General features: G+C 29.8%; 1 non-coding gene across 1 annotated transcript; it reads right to left on the reverse strand.

Moving 5' to 3' along the window:
• Positions 1–1528: 1528 nt before the first annotated feature.
• On the reverse strand, positions 1529–1637 carry LOC112496164 (small nucleolar RNA R71). The gene has a single exon (XR_003062646.1). It is a non-coding gene; the product is annotated as a small nucleolar RNA R71 (small nucleolar RNA).
• Between the last annotated feature and the right edge of the window lie 10635 nt (positions 1638–12272).

The following is a 12272-nucleotide window of genomic DNA, read 5'->3' on the forward strand; positions in this document are numbered from 1 at the left end:
TATTTGATTTAGTGTAGACAAAGTAAGTTTTGGCACATTAAATTCTCAGTCCACAATAAAATAAATGGGAAAATATTTTTAATTTGTACAATTAATCTTTTGGGAAATAAAATAAAAATAAAAAGAATTTGTTAAATTGTATTTATTACTAAGAGTGGATCCATAACCCTAACTAATTCAATTTTATACTTTTTTTAAATAAAATAAATATTTATAAATTTTATTTTTATTTGGATAAACTTAAGTAAACAAATTAAATCCTTTATCTGTGAATCGATCTCGGACTCACCGAGTTATAATGTAATAAGACACTCTTATACTTGAGAGTAGAAATCACTTTTAAGTCGTGTCAAGTTTTTGGCGTCGTTGCCGGTGAGAGGTATTTATTTTGTTTTATTTTTCCTTTTATTTTTTTTACTTTTTGTGTAAATTTTTGTTTGCCCCCTTTTCCTTTTCTTAAATTCTCTTCTATCCCCACATCTTTCATAATTATAGTTTCACCCCAACAATTCTCGTTTCTAGCTCATTCTTCTCATAATTATGTTCTGACCCTATAATCTTTCAGAAACCTCACGTTCATCCCACATGGCTCAATTCTGAAATTCTAAAAATTACGGTGTGCCATAAAATTATAAATAATTTGTAATAAGATCCCTAGACGAAATTTCTCACAATAATTAGACTTGGACTTATTTGGACTCAATTTGGACTTAATTTGGACTAAGCAAACTAACTACTAACTCTTAACTAACTAACTACTAATTTTTTAACAAACTAACTACTAATTTTTTTTATTTCAGTTTTTTTATTTCGCATTTTTTATGCTTTATTTTATTTTGTTAATTTATATGGTGGGTTCAACCATCAGAATTGTTATTTAATTTTAAGTTATTAATTTTCTTTTGTACACTTATATTATTTGCATATTTAATTTTCATTTTTTTCTTTGTTGCAATTTTCATTTAGTTTTTGTATTACTAATTTATTTGAATATTATCTTTGTGACATAACCATTGCATGAGACGTTGGACTCGAACTTCAAGTGGCAGGTTAATTCGTAGTTCTTAATCACCACCACCAATCATGGACGAGATCCAAGATGAAAATAATTTAGGCCAACTTAATCCTCCAATCGATCAAGGAGACGACCAATCTCAACATGATCAGAATCAACCGAGAACTTTGAGAGACTACATGAATCCAACCACAACCGGAGCACGGTTGTGTATAGTATTTCATCTAGAAGTATCTCGATTCAACTTCAAACCAAGTATTATCCAACTTTTACCAACATTTCATGGTTTAGAATCTGAGAATCCATACTTGCATCTAAGAGATTTTGAAGAAGTTTGTAATATATACACAGACCAAAATTGTAGCATGAATATAATTAGATTAAAGGTTTTTCCTTTTTCATTAAAAGATAAAGTTAAAACTTGGTTATAAAACCTTAGATCTGGATCAATAAGAACTTAGAATAACATGCAAGAACAGTTTTTGAAAAAAATTCTTTCCACCTCATAAAACAAATCTTTTAAAAGGAAAATCACTTCTTTCGCTCAAAAAAATGGAGAAACACTATACCAATGTTGGGATGGATTTAAAGAATTGCTTAACATATGTCCACACCATGGTTTTGAAACTTGGCAATTGATCACTTATTTCTACAAGGGCTTATCACCACAAAGTAAACAAGTTGTAGAAATGATTTGTAATGGTGAATTTAGAGATAAAAATCCTGAAGATGCACTAGATTACCTTGACCAATTAGCTGAAAATGCACAACATTGGGATACTGTTGGAACTTTTGAATTGACTAATAAACCACAACCATCTCCATCTAGTGGAGGAATCTACAACCTTAAAGAAGATCATGATCTACAGACAAAATTTGCATCTCTAGTTAGGAAGGTTGAAGCGTTGGAAAATAAAAAGAGTGATCAAGTAAAATTTGTTCAAGAAATTGCATGTAATGTTTGTAGTTCTAATGATCATTTCACTCAAGATTGTCTCACTCTGCCTGCACTTAAAGAATGTTTACATGATCAAGCTGATGCCATCAACACTTTTAACAAGCCAAACCCATATTCACATACTTATAATCCTGGTTGGAGAAATCATCCAAATTTTAGTTGGAGGAATAATAATAATGCACAATCTTCACAAGCACCACCTCCACAAAATTTTCAAAATATTTAGTCTTATGCACCATATATTCCACCACCATGGAAAAATTTGGAAGATACAATGCATTCATTCATTAAGAAGTAAGATGCTATTAATAATCAAAATGCACAAACCTTTTCTGATTTGAAAGATACTCTTGCTAAAATTGCTTCTGCATTCACAATTCAAGAAAAAAGAAAATTTCCAGCTCAACCAAAACCAAATCCTAAGATTCAAAATGCACCCATGGACCAAGTTAAGTCAGTTATAACTCTTCGCAGTGGTAAGGTTATTGATCGGCCTATTCCTAAACCTTGTGAAAATGAAAATTGAAAGGGTAAAGAAGAAATAGATAAACTTACACCTAGTGAAGAAATAACTATTATTCCATCTGAACCACCATTTCCGCATGCATTGAATAAACCAAGGAAATCAAATGACTCTTCTGAAATTTATAAAATCTTTAAGCAAGTGAAAGTTAATATTCCTCTGTTAGATGCAATCAAGCAGGTACCTTCATATGCCAAATTTTTAAAGGACTTATGTACTGTTAAGAGGAAATTGAAAGTATAAAATAGTGCTTTTATGGCTGAATAGGTAAGTACCATTCTGTCTACCAATAATAAGTTGAAATATAAAGATCCAAGTTGTCCTACTATTTCTTGTATTATTGGAGATCGCAAAATTGAGCATGCTTTGTTAGATCTTGGTGTTAGTGTTAATTTGCTTCCATATTCAGTTTATCTTCAACTTAATCTTGGTGAGTTAAAATCAACTTCACTTACATTTTTGCTTACCGATAGATCAGTTAAAGTACCAAAAGGAATAGTAGAAGATGTTTTAGTACAAGTTGATAAATTTATATCCTGTGGATTTTATTGTCTTAGAAACTGAACCTGTTGTGAATAATTATAAACCAATTTCTATAATTTTAGGTCAACCATTTTTAATAACTGCTAATGCTTTGATTAATTGTAGGAATGGTTTAATGAATTTGTCATTTGAAATAATGACTCTGAAATTGAATATTTTCAACATGTGTTGGCAACCTAATGAAGAAAATGAAATGAAGATGAAGTTGATGAGCAAAAGGAATTGCTTGAATCTTGCATAGAGGAGAATATTCAGAAAGGGAATTTTTCTGAACTTAGTGACATTTGTTTGGTTAATTCTATTGAATCAAATAAACAACTTGAACATGATACTTCTAATATAAATTTGTTGTTTGATTCTTGTCAGACTTTACAAAGTGATGATGGTAAACCAAAAATTGAGAAGGTTGGAATCATTGAAAAGACTGAACAACAAGAAGCACCTAAACTGGAATTGAAATATTTGCTAGAGGGATTAAAGTATGCTTATCTTGGAGAAGAACAAACTTATCTTGCTGTGATTTCTTCGACTTTATCAAGCGACTAAGGAGGTAAGTTACTATATGTTCTTAAAAAGCATAAAAACGCAACTAGATGGACTTTAAATGACATTAAATGTATTAATCCTTTAATTTGCATACATAGAATCAATTTGGAAGAAAATGTTAAAACATGTCAACAAACTCAAAAAAGATTAAACCCACACATGAAAGAAGTAGTAAAAACAGAAGTTCTTAAGTTACTTGATGCGAGAATTATCTACCCTATCTCTTATAGGAAGTGGGTAAGTCCTATACAAGTAGTGCCTAAAAAATCTGGAATCACTGTTGTTAAAAATGAAAAAGATGAACTAATTCCAACACGAATTACATCTAGTTGGCACATGTGCATTGATTATAGGAAATTAAATGAAGCCACTAGAAAATATCATTTTCCATTACCATTTCTTGACCAAATCTTAGAAAGAGTAGTCGGACATCCCTACTACTGCTTTTTAGATGGATATTCAGGTTATTATCAAATTCCTATAGTACTTGAAGACCAAGAAAAAACCATATTTACATGTCCCTTCGGAACATTTGCATTTAAAATAATGTCATTTGGACTCTGTAATACTCCTGCAACATTTCAAAGATGCATGCTAAGTATTTTCACTGATATGATTGAACGTTGTTTAGAGGTCTTTGTGGATGATTTGACTGTGTTTGAGAATTCTTTTGATGATTGCCTTGATAATTTGGAAAAAGGTTTAAAAGATGTGTTGAAAAGAACTTGTTTTAAATTGGGAAAAATGTTATCACATGGTTACTTCTGGAATTGTTTTGGGTCATGTTGTATATGTTAAAGGAATTGAAGTTGACAAAGAAAAAATTGAAGTCATATCTAAATTGCTATAACCAAAAACAGTTAGAGATGTATGATCCTTTTTAGGACATGCAGGATTTTATAGGAGGTTTATAAAAAATTTTAATGTCATATCTAAACCACTTTGTAACCTCTTATTAAAAGATTGAGAAAATAATTTTTCTTTTAACATATGCACCTATTATGCAATTTCTTGATTGGTCTTTACCTTTTGAATTAATGTGTGATGCAAGTGACTTTGCTGATGATGTTGTTTTAGGACAAAGAAATGATGGTAAGCCATTTGTGATTTATTATGCGACGAAGACTTTGGATAGTACTCAAATGAATTATTCAACAACTGAAAAAGAATTACTTATTGTGGTGTTTGCATTAAACAAATTCTGTTCATATTTGCTTGGTTCTAAAACTGTTATTTTTACTGATCACGCTGCTGTGAGATATTTGATGACTAAACAGGATGCCAAACCAAGACTAATTCGTTGGATTTTGTTACTTCAAGAATTTGACCTCACCATTAAAGATAAAAAGAGTGTCGAAAATGTCGTTGCTGATCATTTATCAAGACTCACATCTGAGATCTACACTGATATAATACCCATCAATGATTCCTTTCCTAATGAATTTTTATTATCTGTTACTTCAATAGCATGGTATGCTAACATTGTTAATTTCCTTATTACAGGTAAAATGCCTTCGCAGTGAAATACTCAGGAGAAGAAGTATGCTAACATTGTTAATTTCCTTATTACAGGTAAAATGCTTTCACAGTGAAATACTCAGGAGAAGAAGAAATTGTTTGTTGAAGGAAAGAAATTTTATTAGGATGGTCCTTACTTGTTTAAATATTGCCCTTATCAGATTTTTCGACGATGCATTCCTGATAATGAGGTAAGTAGTGTCATTAATTTTTGTCATTCTGAAGCATGTGGTGGACACTTTTCTTCAAGAAAAACTACGGCTAAAATTTTGCAATGTGAATTTTATTGGCCTACCATATTCAAAGACACATATAAAATTTGCAAAACTTGTGAAAACTGTCAAACATTAGGATTAATTACTAAAAGAAACATGATGCCCTTAAATCTCATACTTGAGATTGAAATATTTGACTATTGGGGAATTGATTTTATGAGTTTATTTCCACCATCTTTTGGATTTGTGTACATATTAGTTGCAGTTGATTATGTCTTAAAATAGATTGAAGCAATGTCTTGTCGAAATAATGATAGTAAAACTGTCGTTAAATTTTTAAGAGAAAACATTTTAAGTCGATTTGAAATCCCTCGAGTCATTATTAGTGATGGAGGTAAGCATTTTTGTAATAAGTCATTTGATCCTTTAATAAAAAAATATGGAATTACACATAAAATTACTACCCCTTGTCATCCTCAAACAAATGGTCAAGTTGAATTAACAAATAGGGAGATAAAATAAATTTTAGAAAAAACAGTTAATCCAAATCGCAAAGATTGGTCTCTTCGATTGATTGATACACTTTGGGCCTACGATACTACATTTAAAACGTCTTTAGGAATGTCACCCTATCGACTAGTTTATGGTAAACCTTGTCACTTATCTGTTGAACTTAAGCATAAATCATTTTGGGCTATTAAAGCTTTTAATTTAAATTTGGATGATGCTGGTAATGTGCGAAAATTGTAATTGAATGAACTTGAAGAATTAAGAAATGATGCATATGAAAATTCAAGAATTATTAAGGCAAGAACAAAAAAATTTCATGACAAAAGAATTTTTCGAAAAACATTTGAAATTTGTCAAAAAGTATTGCTTATAATTTTTTTTTTCATTTGTTTCTAGGAAAGTTAAAGTCAAAGTGGAGTGGCCCATTTATTGTAAAAAATGTATATCCACATGGGGCTGTAGAAATTGAGAAACAAAAAATAGTGTCACATTTAAAGTTAACGGACAAATAATAAAGCCCTATCTAGAATACCAACCACGTGAAGCAAGCACAGAAATAAATTTGATTGACCCACCAAATCTTGATTAAGTTTTTAATTTGTGTTTTAACTTTTCACTGTTGTTTTACCGTTTGAATTGTTTGAATGTCTTGAATGATACGCGTTGTGACGTTTCTTGTTTAAGTGTGTTTAATAATTGTGTTTTCTTAATCATTCTACATCATGAGCACCTCAATAAGGAAGATTATGTTCACACATCTTAAAAGACTTTTGCGAATAAAATTTCACTTGAGAAGATTGAAACAAAGTTGTAAATCACATCCAATTTGGGAACGACAACCACCAGAATTAGTGGCCTACGTTGAGGATCAAGAAAGACAACTCAGAGCAATAGAGCGTGGTATATATGAATTTCAATTGGAGCTTGAGGTTAACTCAATGAGAGGACGAATGTAAGTTCATTTTCCTTTGTACATATTGTGTTTCTTTTTGTTGTTCGCTTTCACGTTTGATTTGATTTTGCAGATTTGATTTTGGTGTGTTTTGATTTATTTTCCCTATAAATGGCAGATAACGGTACTTCGTGACTTCTTAAGTCGATATCCTCAGTTTCTCACAATAACTAAGATCTCAAAATCAAGCATGGAAGAAATACAACATAAATTGAATAAGTGTTTTCCTTCTCTCCCTCAAAATGCACTCATAAAAATTTACGAAGCACGTTGTGAAAGATTGCGTTTGTTGATGATCAATGGAATTCCTTCTGATATTCGTTGGTTAATTGAAGCAAAGGTCCGATTAGCTGGTGAGTTTCCTAATCCATTTATTTCTTACATGCCTGGTTTTAGTAAAAGCACATTTGCTAAAAAACAAAGAGCTAAAAGACTTGGCTCATAATGTCATAATTGTGTACGACTTACTTGCAAACTAGAAGTTTGTAAATATTTAGGAATGGTTTTTGATAATTGAGAAGATAAAATTAAATTCGTTAAAGATGACATGAGTAAAGAATCGTTGGATGATATCTTATGATCTCTTGAGACGCATTGAAGCGGAGATGTGCAATATGAGATATACAGGTTATGCAGACTATTCCAAAAAGAAAGTGCATAGTTTAGTATTGGGAATCTGACTAAAAAAGACCTTGTTTGCCAGTTTATAAGAAAACTGAATGAGAAGCCTATCCTCAACCCATAAAGGGTGTTCAAGCCGTTACTGGACGTAAAACCAGAGGAAGATGTGAGTCACAATCACAACTGCCAGTATATATCCTTTTATTTTATTGTTCTTTTATCATTTGCATTATTGCATTTAGTGGTGTGATTTTTTATTTAATCATTATTTGTTTTCTTTTACTTTTTCTTTTCACTGTTTGCTCTTTTTTTTACTGTTTGCTTTTGAAAAATTGAGACATGAGCTTTCCTCGCCATCTGACAAATACACCAACCTATTTACAACCGTTTCTCATTTTTTCTGTCACTCGGATCTTTAAATAAGAGCTCTTTTTCCAACCACGTACAACTTGTTTTTTAATATTATTCTAATGGCAACATCTTCGAGTAGACAATTCAAAAACATTTGTGTGCTCTCTGGAATTCATTATGAAAAATACAAAGAGTTCGTTCAAGCAGTTGTAGATCTTGGTCATGCCACAACTGAGAGGAAACTGCATCTTGTATATGGAGGAGGTGACCGCGGGTTATCAAAACTTGTCTCAGAAGCTTTTTTATTATAAGAAACCAGGTACTATGTATCATTCCACAAGCCTTAAAACCTCTAGGATGCATGTCTGATGTGCCAATTGGAGAAGCGTTAGTTGTCTCAAGTATGCAAGAGCGAATATCTGAGATGTTAAATCATGCTAATGCTTTCATTTTCTTGCCAGGAGATCTTGCAACTTTAGAGGCATTGATTACATTTGCATCTTGATCCCATTTAAACATCCATAAAAAACCCATCGGTTTACTAAATGTTAATAATTTTTTTGATGGGTTGCTCACATTCATTAACCATGCAATTAAGAATAATTTTATTTCAATCTCTGCGAAAAATCTCTTTGTTTGTGTTTCTACTACTAATAAGTTATTTGATCTTTTACAAGCTTACAAACTAGAGGCAGATCCTAGGACCTTGGCCTTGGAATGGTTGACTAATGATGGTAACCCTAGCCCTAGTAAGAAGTACAAATTGGATTTAACTCTTCGGTTGTAACTATCTTCTTGGAGTTATGAGATTATGTCTTCTAAACTCTACTTCTTTTCTTTAAGCCATTGAGGACAATGTGTTGTTTAGGTTGGGGGGAGGGAATAGTTAGCAACTGTGGAATATAGTAAATCATAGTAATGCTTTTGTCGAAGATGGCAGGATATGTGTAACGACTCTAGAAACGCATCTTCAGCGGGTTGTTCAGGTGTGATCTTTCGTATTTCTTCTTTTATTATTTATGTTTTTTTAATCTTTTTTCCTTTTTGCATGCATATTTTTAAATTATGAATAATGTTTAGATTAGGTTGGGGGGAAGAGGTAGTTGACATGTAAATATGTGTGTTTATTTTATTTTATTTTATAAAAAAATTCCCAAAAAACCAAAAACAACAATTTTTTTTTTTTGGTATAGGATGGTTGTGTAAAAAGTCATGACTCTTGAGATGCATCCTAATAATTCTGTTCTGTTATATTTTGATTTTAAAATTCATAGTAAATTGTTTTTGTTCCTTTTTCTTTGAATTACTCAAATTTGTGAACTCTCCATTTGGTTATTAAATTATTTTGTTGTTTACTCATTTAACAAGTATTATGAAATCATTCTTCACACACACACTATGACACATACTAGTGGGTTGTAAGTTAAAATTTTTGCAGCATTTAGTTCTTTTGATTTATTAGGGATAATATCTAAGGTAGTAGAAAGTGTATATTGCAAAAAAGAAAAAAATTGAATGTGTTTAATTTGTTATATCTAGAACCCGAGTAATTAAGTCCGTAGGGGTGTTTCAACATCTAGTGCACTAAGGTCAACTGGTCTGGGAGTCACTAGCCTAAAGCTCGCTACATGGGTTATAGATATATTGTTTGCTTATTTATTAAAAACCTAAGTAATTAAGTCCATAGGGGTGTTTCAACACCTAGTGCCCTAAGGTCAACTGGTTTGGGAGTCACTGACCTAAAGCTCACTACATGGGTTAAAACTGCAATATTTTTGTGAAAAAAAACAGCTTGAATAATCTACTGCCTGAAGATATAATTTCTAATGAGTTTAAAACGAAAATATTGTTTTCTTTTAATGAAGCCCCATAAGTATTGTGTTAATTATTTGAGCACAAAAGAAGGTTTATGATATTCTGGATAATAAGTGGACGACAAAGAGCTAAAGAAATATTGGGAGAGTTTATTTATTTGGTAGTTTAGAGGATAAATGAACAACTATTAACTTGCATGTGAATTTTGTAAATCTTAATTTAATATAACATTTTAATTGCTAGGGGATAGCAATAAGCTAGTTGGGGGTGTGATTAGTGTTAAAAATTGTATGTTTATTAAGGGGTAAAAATGTTATTTTGTACTATTAATGTAATTTATATTTGTAATTATGTATCATATTGTGAATTTCTAATTATTTTTCTACGTATTTGATTTTGTGTATTTTTGTGTGTTTATTAGGTAAAAATAATAATTTCATGCAATTTGAAGCTTCAAACAAATGTACAAAAGTCAAATTTGGATTTCAGAAGTCCGAGAAATTATGTCATTGTCGAGGAGGATCCGAGACTTTTGTTGTAAATTTTTATATTTTTACCACGGTAAAAGTGGTAATTGTAAAATTATAAGTTTTTATCATGTTAGGTATTGTAATTGTTAGTGGAATGTGTTGGATATGCTTGAGTGGATTAAGTGAGGTTTACGTTTTATTAGTGGGATTATTAGTGGGACAAATGTAAGGTTAATATGTACTTAGATTTTTTTATTTGTGTGGTGTGGATTTACCATGTATTAGTATAAATAGAGAGAGGGGTGAACGCACCTCTACACACCTTCTCTTCTCTTCTTTCACCCTAAATTCTTCTTCTCATCTCTCTTTGTAATATATTTTCAATAAATAAAATTAGTTTTATTTTCAATTTTCAAGCATTTTTTTAATTATATCTTTTTCTTTTTTAAAGAAAATTCCTTTTATTTTAAATATGTTTAGCTAAATATTAGCAGTTAGGGGAAGGTGAAACTCTTAGTAAAAAAATATGGTTTAACCAAATTCTATTTTTAATTTTATAAATTAAATTATTTTCTATTTAATTTTATCCATATTTTATATTTTGAAATTTTGATTTAGTGTAGACAAAAATAGGAATTTGGCACAATAAATTCTTAATATCTTAGTATAAAATATAGAAAAATGGTATTTTGATTTAGTGTAGACAAATTAAGTTTTGGCACATTAAATTCTTAATCCACAATAAAATAAATGGGAAAATAATTTTAATTTATACAATTAGTCTTTTGGGAAATAAAATAAAAAATAAAAAGAATTTGTTAAATTGTATTTATTACTAAGGGTGGATCCAAACCCTAACTAATTCAATTTTATACTTTTTCTTAAATAACATACATATTTATAAATTTTATTTTTATTTGGATAAACTTAAGTAAACAAATTAAATATTTTCTCTGTGGATCGACCTTGGACTCACCGAATTATAATATAACAAGACACTCTTATACTTGAGAGTAGAAATCACTTTTAAGTCGTGTAACTTTTCTAGCTCATTGATCATGGAGATTTCCATAGAGCTTTCTTAACTCTCCCATCTTGGAGATTTTCTCAAGAGTTTTTGTAGCTCCCTGATTTTGATATTTTCTTTAGATGACTTCTGGTGAGCCTAGAACTCACTTGCATTCAATGAGAATTTTATGCTCTTAGGTTTTCTCTGATTGTCTTCCCTTCATTGGATTGTTGCACTCTCAAGTCTCTTTTGGAATGCAACTTCATTTAAGTAGCGTTTATATTTTGGATTGGAGTGAGAATCTTGAGGAGTGGGAATCCTAAGATTGGGAGTATGGAGTGGGAGTGAGAGTAGGTTGTTTACTTACATTGGAATGGGAGAATGGAATTGAAACCAGAATCCAATTTATGTGTTTACATTGTCTTGGATTGGTAGTAAATAGTTTTAAATTATAATTTTACCCTTATTTAAAGAATTATAATTTGTAATTAAAAAATTAATAAAAAATATATTTAAAAAATAAAATAAATATTTTATTATATTTGTAAATTAATAATAATTATTAACATTCTTAATTATGTAAATCATAATTTTTTAATTAATTTTAATTTAAATTATGTGAATAAAAATTATTAATAATAGCAACACAAATGAAACATTATTATTGATAATATAGTACAAAATTAATATTTTCTTAGAATAAAATATTTATTATTATTAATTAAATAATTAATTAATATTTATTAAAATTAATGTTTAATATTATTATTTTTAATAAATACGATATTATTTATTTTATTAAATATTATTTATTTATTTTAATTATGAGGGTAAAAAGGGAAGAGGGGGGAGTGGATTCCCACTCCCACCTCCCCCATGGGAGTGAGAATTGGAGTGAGAATCTTGAGGAGTGGAAATCCTAAGATTAGGAGTATGGAGTGGGAGTGAGAGTAGGTTGTTTACTTACATTGGAATGGGAGAATGGAATTGAAACCAGAATCCAATTTATGTGTTTACATTGTCTTGGATTGGTAGTAAATAGTTTTAAATTATAATTTTACCCTTATTTAAAGAATTATAATTTGTAATTAAAAAATTAATAAAAAATATATTTAAAAAATAAAATAAATATTTTATTATATTTGTAAATTAATAATAATTATTAACATTCTTAATTATGTAAATCATAATTTTTTAATTAATTTTAATTTAAATTATGTGAATAA

The sequence above is a fragment of the Citrus sinensis genome, chromosome 6 (assembly GCF_022201045.2).
Source record: "Citrus sinensis cultivar Valencia sweet orange chromosome 6, DVS_A1.0, whole genome shotgun sequence".
Lineage (NCBI taxonomy): Eukaryota > Viridiplantae > Streptophyta > Magnoliopsida > Sapindales > Rutaceae > Citrus > Citrus sinensis.